This window comes from Drosophila gunungcola, unplaced genomic scaffold, assembly GCF_025200985.1.
Source record: "Drosophila gunungcola strain Sukarami unplaced genomic scaffold, Dgunungcola_SK_2 000074F, whole genome shotgun sequence".
NCBI classification, from domain to species: Eukaryota; Metazoa; Arthropoda; class Insecta; order Diptera; family Drosophilidae; genus Drosophila; species Drosophila gunungcola.
This window is the reverse complement of record NW_026453237.1, coordinates 122915-139597: the sequence shown is the minus strand read 5'-3', so window position 1 is coordinate 139597 and position 16683 is coordinate 122915. Positions and strand designations below refer to the sequence as shown.

At 32.9% G+C, this 16683-nt stretch overlaps 1 protein-coding gene across 1 annotated transcript in view; it reads right to left on the bottom strand.

Moving 5' to 3' along the window:
* LOC128264553 (uncharacterized) overlaps positions 1-16683 on the bottom strand; it is a 230872-nt gene that overhangs the window by 148365 nt on the left and 65824 nt on the right.

Below are 16683 nucleotides of genomic sequence, written 5' to 3'. Positions count from 1 at the left end.
TGAGCAAACAAAATACAAATCGCAATGCAAATGCGCAAAACTTAAGGAAAATATTTAAATTATTTTTTAACACACTTTTTGCCTATACAAACTATATATATATATATATATATATGTATATATATATATATATAAATATAAATGCAAACACCTGTAACCTGTATACAGTGACATTAGCCTACATTTATAGAGCCCTTTTTTTGTGAAAATATTGTGTATCGAAAAAATTGCTGAACTGCAATTCAAATCAAACTAAATCAAATATTTAATTGCTCCTATTTATTAATATTTTTTTTCACTCGGCGTATTATATTTATGTAACGACCAACAACAACGACAACAAGAAAAACAGCAGCAACAAATTTAAGCATGACTTAAAAACAAAACCGAGCGAGGAAAGATCAAATTCCACGCGTGTTTATCAATTTGTGTGCACCGCGCACGGGGGGGTAAATAATTCTCAAAGTGCCTTATCATTAATATTATATATAAATTATATATACACAAAACACAAATTATGTATAGTCTTGTGAAAATGGAAAAGGAAACGCAGAGACAGAGTGCAAAAGGCATATTAATTATTTATTATTATTTTAAAGTCTATTTTATTTTACTTTCAATTTGATTTTACTCCTACTCCCCAACACTTGTTTTCGTACGAATTGATCAGAATGGAGAGTTACGGCAGCGTGCAAAGGTTTAATAATTATACCTATATTTAACATACTTATATATTATACTGTTTTTTGCTCTATTTAATTTTAAAAAATCCTAACTTAAATCCGAGCTTTGGTTATCATCATGATGATTATTATTATAATATATTTTTTTTTAAACACGTTCTTCCCTTTGTACAACAAACAAAGAAAACAAAAAACTATGCCCCGAATGAAGCAAGTGTGGCCTTATCGGAATAAAACCTTACACTTAACATTTACCCAAGTCGTCTTCCTCCTAAGAAAAACATAGGTAAACTAAACTATATGTGGTGAACGATAATATGTAGAGTACTCTTGAATGATCGATAAACAAAGAAAGAAAAAGAAGAAATGTAATGCCAGTTGAATTATACACTATTTATATATACTTTGTTCGTTATTTATATAACCATATACAATAGTTTTTCATAGATATCCGCCTTGGCAACAACAAATAAAAAATATAAGCAAAAAAAAAAAAAAAAAAGAAACATCGAAAAAGACAAAACAACAAATTAGAAATGAACACAATTGTACATGAATTTTGTTAATGCTGAAACATGCCTATTTATGCTTCCATTGCAACACCTTTGTGCGTATTTTTTATATAGTAAATTAAAGTGAAGTGAAAACAATTTAGTTTATGGCGAATTTTAAGTTATATAGCAATTAAACAAAACCGTTACAAAATAAATGAAAAAAATCAATAAATCAGCTTCTTGTTTTTATTTTGAAAATGTAGTATTTCAGCAACAAGGTCTCTGCGCAGCGCTGCTTCCGATAACCAGGGGTTATCACTAATCTCACTCCTATCCGGACCGTCGACGTCGACTCGACGCAGTGACGTCGCCTCATCCGACTTTTAGGAGGTTCTATATCGGTACGTCGGTCTTTCTTTCTGGCTCGGCAGCACGAAAGATTTCTTCTTTTGCTTCTTCGGTTTTGGGGCCCACGGATGGAACGGATGTGGCGCTACTTTAGCACTCTATGTGCAGTGCGATAAGCCACTGATTCCTTTATCTGGCCAAACGACTTCCGAAATTTTGATAAGAGCTTTAAGAGATTTTGATAAGGTATGACACTAGTCAGGCTTTTTTTTCCGGTTAACCGATGTTTTCCCGTGTATCAGATTTTGTTTAGACTTGACTTGCTCTATCGATTACCTGCAGATTTAGTGTATATTTGCAAAAATTCCAAAATGTGATTTTTCACCTAAAGTCACGATTTGTTCGCCTAAGAGAACAATATTTTTGCTTAATATGGCAAAATAAAAAAAATGTTCCAATCATAGAATGTTATTCCTTGCTGAACTCGTAATTTAATTCCAAATCGATTGTTATTCAAAAATGGAAAATTTTGGTCCATTTTCGAAAAAAGTTGATGTTACCCCTTATAAAAAATTCAGAATTTCGGATAACATAATGTTTGTCAAAGAGGAGTGAGGATTGTTTAAAAGGGACATCCGCTGCACAAAAAGTCTTTTCTTAGACTTGCGGCTTGTTTTGACCAATTTTGTTGTAACTTGGCCAAAACAAGACGCATAGCCATAACAGTGACTGTTTTGTACAGCTGGCGACCTATAAAATCCATCCCGATCGATTTCCAGAAAAAAAAATTTGTTTCGATATAAAAATCGATTTTTAAAAGCCGTTTTCTTGAAAATGCCCAATTTTCGCAATTTTGATAAGGGGGTACATCATCATTTTTTGCCAAAATTTGAAAACCTGGAAAAATTTTAGCTGTGAATGCCAGTTGATTGGAAATTTTATGACGAATCCAACGATGCATGACACGCTAACTTCTGACAATTATTTCCCAGGCTTTTTATTCAAAAACTTATTTTTAAACGGTATTTTTGGGTTTTTGGCGAAATAAGAAAATAAAGCATTTCCAAAGAGTCTTTTTGTTGTAACTTGGCCAAAACAAGACGCATAGCCAAACCAGCGACTGTTTTTTACAGCTGGCGACCTATAAAATCCATCCCGATCGATTCCCAGAAAAAAAAAATTTGTTTCGATATAAAAATCGATTTTTAAAAGCCGTTTTCTTGAAAATGCCCAATTTTCGCATTTTTGATAAGGGGGTACATCATCATTTTTTGCCAAAAGTTGAAAACCTGGAAAAAGTTTAGCTGTGAATGCCAGTTGATTGGAAATTTTATGACGAATCCAACGATGCATGACACGCTAGCTTCTGACAATTATTTCCCAGGCTTTTTATTCAAAAACTGATTTTAAAACGGTATTTTTGGGTTTTTAGCGAAATAAGAAAATAAAGCATTTCCAAAGAGTCTTTTTGTTGTAACTTGGCCAAAACAAGACGCATAGCCATAACAGCGACTGTTTTGTACAGCTGGCGACCTATAAAATCCATCCCGATCGATTTCCAGAAAAAAAATTTGTTTCGATGTAAAAATCGATTTTTAAAAGCCGTTTTCTTGAAAATGCCCAATTTTCGCATTTTTGATAAGGGGGTACATCATCATTTTTTGCCAAAATTTGAAAACCTGGAAAAATTTTAGCTGTGAATGCCAGTTGATTGGAACTTTTATGACGAATCCAACGATGCATGACACGCTAACTTCTGACAAATATTTCCCAGGCTTTTTATTCAAAAACTGATTTTTAAACGGTATTTTTGGGTTTTTGGCGAAATAAGAAAATAAAGCATTTCCAAAGAGTCTTTTTGTTGTAACTTGGCCAAAACAAGACGCATAGCCAAACCAGCGACTGTTTTTTACAGCTGGCGACCTATAAAATCCATCCCGATCGATTCCCAGAAAAAAGAAATTTGTTTCGATATAAAAATCGATTTTTAAAAGCCGTTTTCCTTGAAAATGCCCAATTTTCGCTTTTTTGATAAGGGGGTACATCATCATTTTTTGCCAAAATTTGAAAACCTGGAAAAATTTTAGCTGTGAATGCCAGTTGATTGGAAATTTTATGACGAATCCAACGATGCATGACACGCTAACTTCTGACAATTATTTCCCAGGCTTTTTATTCAAAAACTTATTTTTAAACGGTATTTTTGGGTTTTTGGCGAAATAAGAAAATTAAGCATTTCCAAAGAGTCTTTTTGTTGTAACTTGGCCAAAACAAGACGCATAGCCATAACAGCGACTGTTTGTACAGCTGGCGACCTATAAAATCCATCCCGATCGATTCCCAGAAAAAAAAATTTGTTTCGATATAAAAATCGATTTTTAAAAAGCCGTTTTCCTTGAAAATGCCCAATTTTCGCATTTTTGATAAGGGGGTACATCATCATTTTTTGCCAAAATTTGAAAACCTGGAAAAAGTTTAGCTGTGAATGCCAGTTGATTGGAAATTTTATGACGAATCCAACGATGCATGACACGCTAGCTTCTGACAATTATTTCCCAGGCTTTTTATTCAAAAACTTATTTTTAAACGGTATTTTTGGGTTTTTGGCGAAATAAGAAAATAAAGCATTTCCAAAGAGTCTTTTTGTTGTAACTTGGCCAAAACAAGACGCATAGCCATAACAGCGACTGTTTTGTACAGCTGGCGACCTATAAAATCCATCCCGATCGATTCCCAGAAAAAAAAAATTTGTTTCGATATAAAAATCGATTTTTAAAAGCCGTTTTCTTGAAAATGCCCAATTTTCGCATTTTTGATAAGGGGGTACATCATCATTTTTTGCCAAAATTTGAAAACCTGGAAAAATTTTAGCTGTGAATGCCAGTTGATTGGAAATTTTATGACGAATCCAACGATGCATGACACGCTAACTTCTGACAATTATTTCCCAGGCTTTTTATTCAAAAACTGATTTTAAAACGGTATTTTTGGGTTTTTAGCGAAATAAGAAAATAAAGCATTTCCAAGAGTCTTTTTGTTGTAACTTGGCCAAAACAAGACGCATAGCCATAACAGCGACTGTTTGTACAGCTGGCGACCTATAAAATCCATCCCGATCGATTTCCAGAAAAAAAATTTGTTTCGATATAAAAATCGATTTTTAAAAGCCGTTTTCTTGAAAATGCCCAATTTTCGCATTTTTGATAAGGGGGTACATCATCATTTTTTGCCAAAATTTGAAAACCTGGAAAAATTTTAGCTGTGAATGCCAGTTGATTGGAACTTTTATGACGAATCCAACGATGCATGACACGCTAACTTCTGACAAATATTTCCCAGGCTTTTTATTCAAAAACTGATTTTTAAACGGTATTTTTGGGTTTTTGGCGAAATAAGAAAATAAAGCATTTCCAAAGAGTCTTTTTGTTGTAACTTGGCCAAAACAAGACGCATAGCCAAACCAGCGACTGTTTTTTACAGCTGGCGACCTATAAAATCCATCCCGATCGATTCCCAGAAAAAAGAAATTTGTTTCGATATAAAAATCGATTTTTAAAAGCCGTTTTCTTGAAAATGCCCAATTTTCGCTTTTTGATAAGGGGGTACATCATCATTTTTTGCCAAAATTTGAAAACCTGGAAAAATTTTAGCTGTGAATGCCAGTTGATTGGAAATTTTATGACGAATCCAACGATGCATGACACGCTAACTTCTGACAATTATTTCCCAGGCTTTTTATTCAAAAACTTATTTTTAAACGGTATTTTTGGGTTTTGGCGAAATAAGAAAATAAGCATTTCCAAAGAGTCTTTTTGTTGTAACTTGGCCAAAACAAGACGCATAGCCATAACAGCGACTGTTTTGTACAGCTGGCGACCTATAAAATCCATCCCGATCGATTTCCAGAAAAAAAATTTGTTTCGATATAAAAATCGATTTTTAAAAGCCGTTTTCTTGAAAATGCCCAATTTTCGCAATTTTGATAAGGGGGTACATCATCATTTTTTGCCAAAATTTGAAAACCTGGAAAAATTTTAGCTGTGAATGCCAGTTGATTGGAAATTTTATGACGAATCCAACGATGCATGACACGCTAACTTCTGACAATTATTTCCCAGGCTTTTTATTCAAAAACTGATTTTAAAACGGTATTTTGGGTTTTTGGCGAAATAAGAAAATTAAGCATTTCCAAAGAGTCTTTTTGTTGTAACTTGGCCAAAACAAGACGCATAGCCATACAGCGACTGTTTGTACAGCTGGCGACCTATAAAATCCATCCCCGATCGATTTCCCAGAAAAAAAAAATTTGTTTCGATATAAAAATCGATTTTTAAAAGCCGTTTTCCCTTGAAAATGCCCCAATTTTCGCATTTTTGATAAAATCATTTTTGCCAAAATTTGAAAACCTGGAAAAAGTTTAGCTGTGAATGCCAGTTGATTGGAAATTTTATGACGACTCCAACGATGCATGACACGCTAGCTTCTGACAATTATTTCCCAGCTTTTTATTCAAAAACTTATTTTTAAACGGTATTTTTGGGTTTTTGGCGAAATAAGAAAATAAAGCATTTCCAAAGAGTCTTTTTGTTGTAACTTGGCCAAACAAGACGCATAGCCAACCAGCGACTGTTTTTTACAGCTGGCGACCTATAAAATCCATCCCGATCGATTCCCAGAAAAAAAAAATTTGTTTCGATATAAAAATCGATTTTTAAAAGCCGTTTTCCTTGAAAATGCCCAAGTTTTCGCTTTTGATAAGGGGGTACATCATCATTTTTTGCCAAAATTTGAAAACCTGGAAAAATTTTAGCTGTGAATGCCAGTTGATTGGAAATTTATGACGAATCCAACGATGCATGACACGCTAACTTCTGACAAATATTTCCCAGGCTTTTTATTCAAAAACTGATTTTTAAACGGTATTTTGGGTTTTTGGCGAAATAAGAAAATAAAGCATTTCCAAAGAGTCTTTTTGTTGTAACTTGGCCAAAACAAGACGCATAGCCAAACCAGCGACTGTTTTTTACAGCTGGCGACCTATAAAATCCATCCCGATCGATTCCCAGAAAAAAGAAATTTGTTTCGATATAAAAATCGATTTTTAAAAGCCGTTTTCTTGAAAATGCCCAATTTTCGCTTTTTTGATAAGGGGGTACATCATCATTTTTTGCCAAAATTTGAAAACCTGGAAAATTTTAGCTGTGAATGCCAGTTGATTGGAAATTTTATGACGAATCCAACGATGCATGACACGCTAACTTCTGACAATTATTTCCCAGGCTTTTTATTCAAAAACTTATTTTTAAACGGTATTTTTGGGTTTTTGGCGAAATAAGAAAATAAAGCATTTCCAAAGAGTCTTTTTGTTGTAACTTGGCCAAAACAAGACGCATAGCCATAACAGCGACTGTTTTGTACAGCTGGCGACCTATAAAATCCATCCCGATCGATTTCCAGAAAAAAAATTTGTTTCGATATAAAAATCGATTTTTAAAAGCCGTTTTCTTGAAAATGCCCAATTTTCGCAATTTTGATAAGGGGGTACATCATCATTTTTTGCCAAAATTTGAAAACCTGGAAAAATTTTAGCTGTGAATGCCAGTTGATTGGAAATTTTATGACGAATCCAACGATGCATGACACGCTAACTTCTGACAATTATTTCCCAGGCTTTTTATTCAAAAACTGATTTTAAAACGGTATTTTTGGGTTTTTGGCGAAATAAGAAAATTAAGCATTTCCAAAGAGTCTTTTTGTTGTAACTTGGCCAAACAAGACGCATAGCCATAACAGCGACTGTTTTGTACAGCTGGCGACCTATAAAATCCATCCCGATCGATTCCCAGAAAAAAAAAATTTGTTTCGATATAAAATCGATTTTAAAAGCCGTTTTCTTGAAAATGCCCAATTTTCGCATTTTTGATAAGGGGGTACATCATCATTTTTTGCCAAAATTTGAAAACCTGGAAAAATTTTAGCTGTGAATGCCAGTTGATTGGAAATTTTATGACGAATCCAACGATGCATGACACGCTAACTTCCGACAATTATTTCTCAGGCTTTTTATTCAAAACTGATTTTTAAACGCTATTTTTGGCTTTTTAGCGAAATAAGAAAATAAAGCATTTCCAAAGAGTCTTTTTGTTGTAACTTGGCCAAAACAAGACGCATAGCCATAACAGCGACTGTTTTGTACAGCTGGCGACCTATAAAATCCATCCCGATCGATTTCCAGAAAAAAAAATTTGTTTCGATATAAAAATCGATTTTTAAAAGCCGTTTTCTTGAAAATGCCCAATTTTCGCATTTTTGATAAGGGGGTACATCATCATTTTTTGCCAAAATTTGAAAACCTGGAAAAATTTTAGCTGTGAATGCCAGTTGATTGGAACTTTTATGACGAATCCAACGATGCATGACACGCTAACTTCTGACAATTATTCCCAGGCTTTTTATTCAAAAACTTATTTTTAAACGGTATTTTTGGGTTTTTGGCGAAATAAGAAAATAAAGCATTTCCAAAGAGTCTTTTTGTTGTAACTTGACCAAAACAAGACGCATAGCCATAACAGCGACTGTTTTGTTCAGCTGGCGACCTATAAAATCCATCCCGATCGATTTCCAGAAAAAAAAAATTTGTTTCGATATAAAAATCGATTTTTAAAAGCCGTTTTCTTGAAAATGCCCAATTTTCGCATTTTTGATAAGGGGGTACATCATCATTTTTTGCCAAAAGTTGAAAACCTGGAAAAAGTTTAGCTGTGAATGCCAGTTGATTGGAAATTTTATGACGAATCCAACGATGCATGACACGCTAACTTCTGACAATTATTTCCCAGGCTTTTTATTCAAAAACTTATTTTTAAACGGTATTTTGGGTTTTTGGCGAAATAAGAAAATAAAGCATTTCCAAAGAGTCTTTTTGTTGTAACTTGGCCAAAACAAGACGCATAGTCATAACAGTGACTGTTTTGTACAGCTGGCAACCTATAAAATCCATCCCGATCGATTTCCAGAAAAAAAAAATTGTTTCGATATAAAAATCGATTTTTAAAAGCCGTTTTCTTGAAAATGCCCAATTTTCGCAATTTTGAATTTCATCATTTTTTGCCAAAATTTGAAAACCTGGAAAAATTTTAGCTGTGAATGCCAGTTGATTGGAACTTTTATGACGAATCCAACGATGCATGACACGCTAACTTCTGACAATTATTTCCCAGGCTTTTTATTCAAAAACTTATTTTTAAACGGTATTTTTGGGTTTTTAGCGAAATAAGAAAATAAAGCATTTCCAAAGAGTCTTTTTGTTGTAACTTGGCCAAAACAAGACGCATAGCCATAACAGCGACTGTTTTGTACAGCTGGCGACCTATAAAATCCATCCCGATCGATTTCCAGAAAAAAAATTTGTTTCGATATAAAAATCGATTTTTAAAAGCCGTTTTCTTGAAAATGCCCAATTTTCGCATTTTTGATAAGGGGGTACATCATCATTTTTTGCCAAAATTTGAAAACCTGGAAAAATTTTAGCTGTGAATGCCAGTTGATTGGAACTTTTATGACGAATCCAACGATGCATGACACGCTAACTTCTGACAATTATTTCCCAGGCTTTTTATTCAAAAACTGATTTTTAAACGGTATTTTTGGGTTTTTAGCGAAATAAGAAAATAAAGCATTTCCAAAGAGTCTTTTTGTTGTAACTTGACCAAAACAAGACGCATAGCCATAACAGCGACTGTTTTGTTCAGCTGGCGACCTATAAAATCCATCCCGATCGATTTGCAGAAAAAAAAAATTTGTTTCGATATAAAAATCGATTTTTAAAAGCCGTTTTCTTGAAAATGCCCAATTTTCGCAATTTTGATAAGGGGGTACATCATCATTTTTTGCCAAAATTTGAAAACCTGGAAAAATTTTAGCTGTGAATGCCAGTTGATTGGAAATTTTATGACGAATCCAACGATGCATGACACGCTAACTTCTGACAATTATTTCCCAGGCTTTTTATTCAAAAACTGATTTTAAAACGGTATTTTTGGGTTTTTAGCGAAATAAGAAAATAAAGCATTTCCAAAGAGTCTTTTTGTTGTAACTTGGCCAAAACAAGACGCATAGCCATAACAGCGACTGTTTTGTACAGCTGGCGACCTATAAAATCCATCCCGATCGATTTCCAGAAAAAAAATTTGTTTCGATATAAAAATCGATTTTTAAAAGCCGTTTTCTTGAAAATGCCCAATTTTCGCAATTTTGATAAGGGGGTACATCATCATTTTTTGCCAAAATTTGAAAACCTGGAAAAATTTTAGCTGTGAATGCCAGTTGATTGGAAATTTTATGACGAATCCAACGATGCATGACACGCTAACTTCTGACAATTATTTCCCAGGCTTTTTATTCAAAAACTTATTTTAAACGGTATTTTTGGGTTTTTGGCGAAATAAGAAAATAAAGCATTTCCAAAGAGTCTTTTTGTTGTAACTTGGCCAAAACAAGACGCATAGTCATAACAGTGACTGTTTTGTACAGCTGGCAACCTATAAAATCCATCCCGATCGATTTCCAGAAAAAAAAAAAATTGTTTCGATATAAAAATCGATTTTTAAAAGCCGTTTTCTTGAAAATGCCCAATTTTCGCAATTTTGATAAGGGGGTACATCATAATTTTTTGCCAAAATTTGAAAACCTGGAAAAATTTTAGCTGTGAATGCCAGTTGATTGGAAATTTTATGACGAATCCAACGATGCATGACACGCTAACTTCTGACAATTATTTCCCAGGCTTTTTATTCAAAAACTGATTTTAAAACGGTATTTTTTGGGTTTTTAGCGAAATAAGAAAATAAAGCATTTCCAAAGAGTCTTTTTGTTGTAACTTGGCCAAAACAAGACGCATAGCCATAACAGCGACTGTTTTGTACAGCTGGCGACCTATAAAATCCATCCCGATCGATTTCCAGAAAAAAAATTTGTTTCGATATAAAAATCGATTTTTAAAAGCCGTTTTCTTGAAAATGCCCAATTTTCGCAATTTTGATAAGGGGGTACATCATCATTTTTTGCCAAAATTTGAAAACCTGGAAAAATTTTAGCTGTGAATGCCAGTTGATTGGAAATTTTATGACGAATCCAACGATGCATGACACGCTAACTTCTGACAATTATTTCCCAGGCTTTTTATTCAAAAACTTATTTTTAAACGGTATTTTTGGGTTTTTGGCGAAATAAGAAAATAAAGCATTTCCAAAGAGTCTTTTTGTTGTAACTTGGCCAAAACATGACGCATAGTCATAACAGTGACTGCTTTGTACAGCTGGCAACCTATAAAATCCATCCCGATCGATTTCCAGAAAAAAAAAAAAATTGTTTCGATATAAAAATCGATTTTTAAAAGCCGTTTTCTTGAAAATGCCCAATTTTCGCAATTTTGATAAGGGGGTACATCATCATTTTTTGCCAAAATTTGAAAACCTGGAAAAATTTTAGCTGTGAATGCCAGTTGATTGGAAATTTTATGACGAATCCAACGATGCATGACACGCTAACTTCTGACAATTATTTCCCAGGCTTTTTATTCAAAAACTGATTTTAAAACGGTATTTTTGGGTTTTTGGCGAAATAAGAAAATAAAGCATTTCCAAAGAGTCTTTTTGTTGTAACTTGGCCAAAACAAGACGCATAGCCATAACAGCGACTGTTTTGTACAGCTGGCGACCTATAAAATCCATCCCGATCGATTCCCAGAAAAAAAAAATTTGTTTCGATATAAAAATCGATTTTTAAAAGCCGTTTTCTTGAAAATGCCCAATTTTCGCATTTTTGATAAGGGGGTACATCATCATTTTTTGCCAAAATTTGAAAACCTGGAAAAATTTTAGCTGTGAATGCCAGTTGATTGGAAATTTTATGACGAATCCAACGATGCATGACACGCTAACTTCCGACAATTATTTCTCAGGCTTTTATTCAAAAACTGATTTTTAAACGCTATTTTTGGCTTTTTAGCGAAATAAGAAAATAAAGCATTTCCAAAGAGTCTTTTTGTTGTAACTTGGCCAAAACAAGACGCATAGCCATAACAGCGACTGTTTTGTACAGCTGGCGACCTATAAAATCCATCCCGATCGATTTCCAGAAAAAAAATTTGTTTCGATATAAAAATCGATTTTTAAATGCCGTTTTCTTGAAAATGCCCAATTTTCGCATTTTTGATAAGGGGGTACATCATCATTTTTTGCCAAAATTTGAAAACCTGGAAAAATTTTAGCTGTGAATGCCAGTTGATTGGAACTTTTATGACGAATCCAACGATGCATGACACGCTAACTTCTGACAATTATTTCCCAGGCTTTTTATTCAAAAACTGATTTTTAAACGGTATTTTTGGGTTTTTGGCGAAATAAGAAAATAAAGCATTTCCAAAGAGTCTTTTTGTTGTAACTTGACCAAAACAAGACGCATAGCCATAACAGCGACTGTTTTGTTCAGCTGGCGACCTATAAAATCCATCCCGATCGATTTGCAGAAAAAAAAAATTTGTTTCGATATAAAAATCGATTTTTAAAAGCCGTTTTCTTGAAAATGCCCAATTTTCGCAATTTTGATAAGGGGGGTACATCATCATTTTTTGCCAAAGTTTGAAAACCTGGAAAAATTTTAGCTGTGAATGCCAGTTGATTGGAAATTTTATGACGAATCCAACGATGCATGACACGCTAACTTCTGACAATTATTTCCCAGGCTTTTTATTCAAAAACTGATATTTAAACGGTATTTTTGGGTTTTTGGCGAAATAAGAAAATAAAGCATTTCCAAAGAGTCTTTTTGTTGTAACTTGGCCAAAACAAGACGCATAGCCATAACAGCGACTGTTTTGTACAGCTGGCGACCTATAAAATCCATCCCGATCGATTTCCAGAAAAAAAATTTGTTTCGATATAAAAATCGATTTTTAAAAGCCGTTTTCTTGAAAATGCCCAATTTTCGCATTTTTGATAAGGGGGTACATCATCATTTTTTGCCAAAATTTGAAAACCTGGAAAAATTTTAGCTGTGAATGCCAGTTGATTGGAACTTTTATGACGAATCCAACGATGCATGACACGCTAACTTCTGACAATTATTTCCCAGGCTTTTTATTCAAAAACTGATTTTTAAACGGTATTTTTGGGTTTTTAGCGAAATAAGAAAATAAAGCATTTCCAAAGAGTCTTTTTGTTGTAACTTGGCCAAAACAAGACGCATAGCCATAACAGCGACTGTTTTGTACAGCTGGCGACCTATAAAATCCATCCCGATCGATTTCCAGAAAAAAAATTTGTTTCGATATAAAAATCGATTTTTAAAAGCCGTTTTCTTGAAAATGCCCAATTTTCGCATTTTTGATAAGGGGGTACATCATCATTTTTTGCCAAAATTTGAAAACCTGGAAAAATTTTAGCTGTGAATGCCAGTTGATTGGAACTTTTATGACGAATCCAACGATGCATGACACGCTAGCTTCTGACAATTATTTCCCAGGCTTTTTATTCAAAAACTGATTTTTAAACGGTATTTTTGGGTTTTTAGCGAAATAAGAAAATAAAGCATTTCCAAAGAGTCTTTTTGTTGTAACTTGGCCAAAACAAGACGCATAGTCATAACAGTAACTGTTTTGTACAGCTGGCGACCTATAAAATCCATCCCGATCGATTTCCAGAAAAAAAAAATTTGTTTCGATATAAAAATCGATTTTTAAAAGCCGTTTTCTTGAAAATGCCCAATTTTCGCATTTTTGATAAGGGGGTACATCATCATTTTTTGCCAAAATTTGAAAACCTGGAAAAATTTTAGCTGTGAATGCCAGTTGATTGGAACTTTTATGACGAATCCAACGATGCATGACACGCTAGCTTCTGACAATTATTTCCCAGGCTTTTTATTCAAAAATTGATTTTTAAACGGTATTTTTGGGTTTTTAGCGAAATAAGAAAATAAAGCATTTCCAAAGAGTCTTTTTGTTGTAACTTGGCCAAAACAAGACGCATAGTCATAACAGTAACTGTTTTGTACAGCTGGCGACCTATAAAATCCATCCCGATCGATTTCCAGAAAAAAAAAATTTGTTTCGATATAAAAATCGATTTTTAAAAGCCGTTTTCTTGAAAATGCCCAATTTTCGCATTTTTGATAAGGGGGTACATCATCATTTTTTGCCAAAATTTGAAAACCTGGAAAAATTTTAGCTGTGAATGCCATTTGATTGGACATTTTATGACGAATCCAACGATGCATGATACGCTAACTTCCGACAATTATTTCTCAGGCTTTTTATTCAAAAACTGATTTTTAAACGGTATTTTTGGGTTTTTAGCGAAATAAGAAAATAAAGCATTTCCAAAGAGTCTTTTTGTTGTAACTTGGCCAAAACAAGACGCATAGCCGTAACAGTGACTGTTTTGTAATATATGTAATTTATAATGCCTAAATTAATAATGTTTATCCTGCAGAAATTTGCATGCCTCAAAACGGTAAAATAGTTTTTGAACTTTAACATAGGAAATGAAATCATCATCATGTCAAGAGATTTTTAACCGGAAGAAGTTATTAACAAAACCTACCAGTGGGACCTCAACCGATAATCACTTCAGACACAGAGAAAAAAACAAGAACATTTTGTTATACATTTCTTTTGTTTTATTTTTTTTGTATTTGTTTTTATTTTTATTTTGTTTTGTTTGCTTTTTAATATGTTGTATTTAATTTTATATTATTATTTTTAAGCTTACAACTTAAGGCATAAAGTTACAACTAAAACTTAAGTGCTAAACATCATTATCATGTATCGATCATAATCAGCTCTAGCTCTTCGACTCGGCGCACATTACATGCATATACTCCACATAATATTGTTGTTTACTTTTCACTCCTCTCTCTTGTTATCTTGTTATCTCCATTTATAATTTGTGTTTATTGTTTTATTTATCATTATTATGCACTCAAAGACCGCCTATACTCGTAATTTTTTTGTAATATTTTTTGTTTTTATGGATTTCCATACAACTATATCGATTTTGAATTGATACAACAGAGAAAAAAAAAATAAACGCTAAAATCAACATAGGGAATTTTGAATTTGTTTTTTCGTGATTTGCATAAATCATTTTCAGGGCACGCCTTGTTGTGCATACACATTTTGTTTCCGCCGGCGTTTTTGTAATTCGCCCAGCTATAAAATTCGGTTATTCATACAGTATTCATTTATATATTTATATGTGTAGAAAGTGCTCTCTATCGAGGATCGCCCATCGGTGATCGGTGATCGGTGATCGATGATCATTGATCAATGATCAATGATCGAGTGGGGGCGAAGCAAGCTGTTTCGTTGTGTAGGCGGCTCCTTGAGTCCATGTCCCCAAGTCCGTTTGTCCAGTCCCGGCCGCTTTCGCCCCACCCCGACCGATCTGCTCGAACCACTGGCGCTGTTTATTCCGTTAGTTATTATGCTGCCGTTTTACATACATTTATTATCATATATATATATATATATATATATATACGTATATATATATATATTTTTGTAAAATTTTCTGTATATATAGAATTTGTTTCTTTATTTTTTATTTTATTTTAATTTATATATATATATATATATTTATAAAAAAAAATACGCTTCCTGCTCTTAACTAAAACGTTGCTGCACGCTCCTCGGCCAGAGTTGCGTTTCGGTTTTTCCATATCCGTTTCCGCTTTTTTTTCGGTTAACGGTTGCGAATATCTATAATTTATCTGCATCGTTAGCTTGTACATATATTTATATATATATACATATATATATATATATATATATATATATATATATATATATACATATATATCGTTCATTTAACTTTTAATATTTTACAATTTTTGTTTTGTTGAATAAGTCTTAGCGTTTGTTGTTTACTTTATATATATATATATATTTACTATATAGATTTTGTTTCGTTTTTAGTTTCATTATGTATTAAAAATATTGAATTTTTTTTGTTTTCACGCTTTTTAATTGGTTTCACACGTTTGCTTTGCGTTTGCATATAAAAAAAAAAATAAGTTAAAAAAAACGAATTAAACAGTAAAATAGCTAAACACTAAAACTGTTTCGTAAGACATAAGTGTTTTATAAAAAAATATGCGTATGTATATCCCATATATTTATGTGTATTGGGCTTACTTTTATTTTACTTACATCGAAACTTTCATTAGCTTATCAATTAAACGTACATAATTCAATAGCGTTTGCTTAAGAAGAGAATAAAACACAATCATGCTCCATAAATTAGATCTTGCGTATAAAAATAGCAATAAAAAAAAAACGAATAATAGTAGTAGTAAATGTATCGATAAGATTGATTAAATGATGCTCATTAAAATTATGCGCAGTTTTTATGAAATTTACAAAAAGTCGTTTAAATAATGTTTAAAGTGTTCTATAGATAATATATATATATATATATATATATATATATATATATATATGTATTTACTTGTTTCTCGTTTTAATTGTTTTTAAGATTAAGATTTTTTGTTTTTTTTTTTTTTTTGTTTTTCTAAGAACAGCCCAACAGTGTGTGTTTTTTTTTTTTTTATTATTATTATTTTGTTTACTCCTTATGCTCATAAGTGTATTGTATATATATGTGTGTGTGTTTGTGGTGTGATTTCGGGTTTTGTATATATCTATATTGATGTCACTACCATTCTCATTACGTTCCGACTCGGGGTGCTGAGGTTAGAGCTGTGTGAGGAGTATGAGGAGGATGAGGAGGACGAGCTGGAGGTGGTGATGCCACGAAAGGACCAGGACAAGGACACACACACAGATGACACAAGTACATACATATATTTATATAGGCGACAGAAAGGACACGAGTGCTTATAAAGTTACGTGTATGTGTCACATGATTCAAGAGGAAACAGGGGATTGGATTGAGCTCTATAGCTTCAATCTATCAATGTTGAAAGAAACAGAACTTTCGCTTTCATTATTTACATTTCCAAATAATTTCCTTCTATAAATTTAGCTTTCAAATGGTTTAAAGGGAAGCACATCCAATTACCAGACACAATAGTTGATTTGAAATGTTTTGAAAATGTCTAAATAGCTCTTATTGAACACAACTTTAACTAGATGTTTC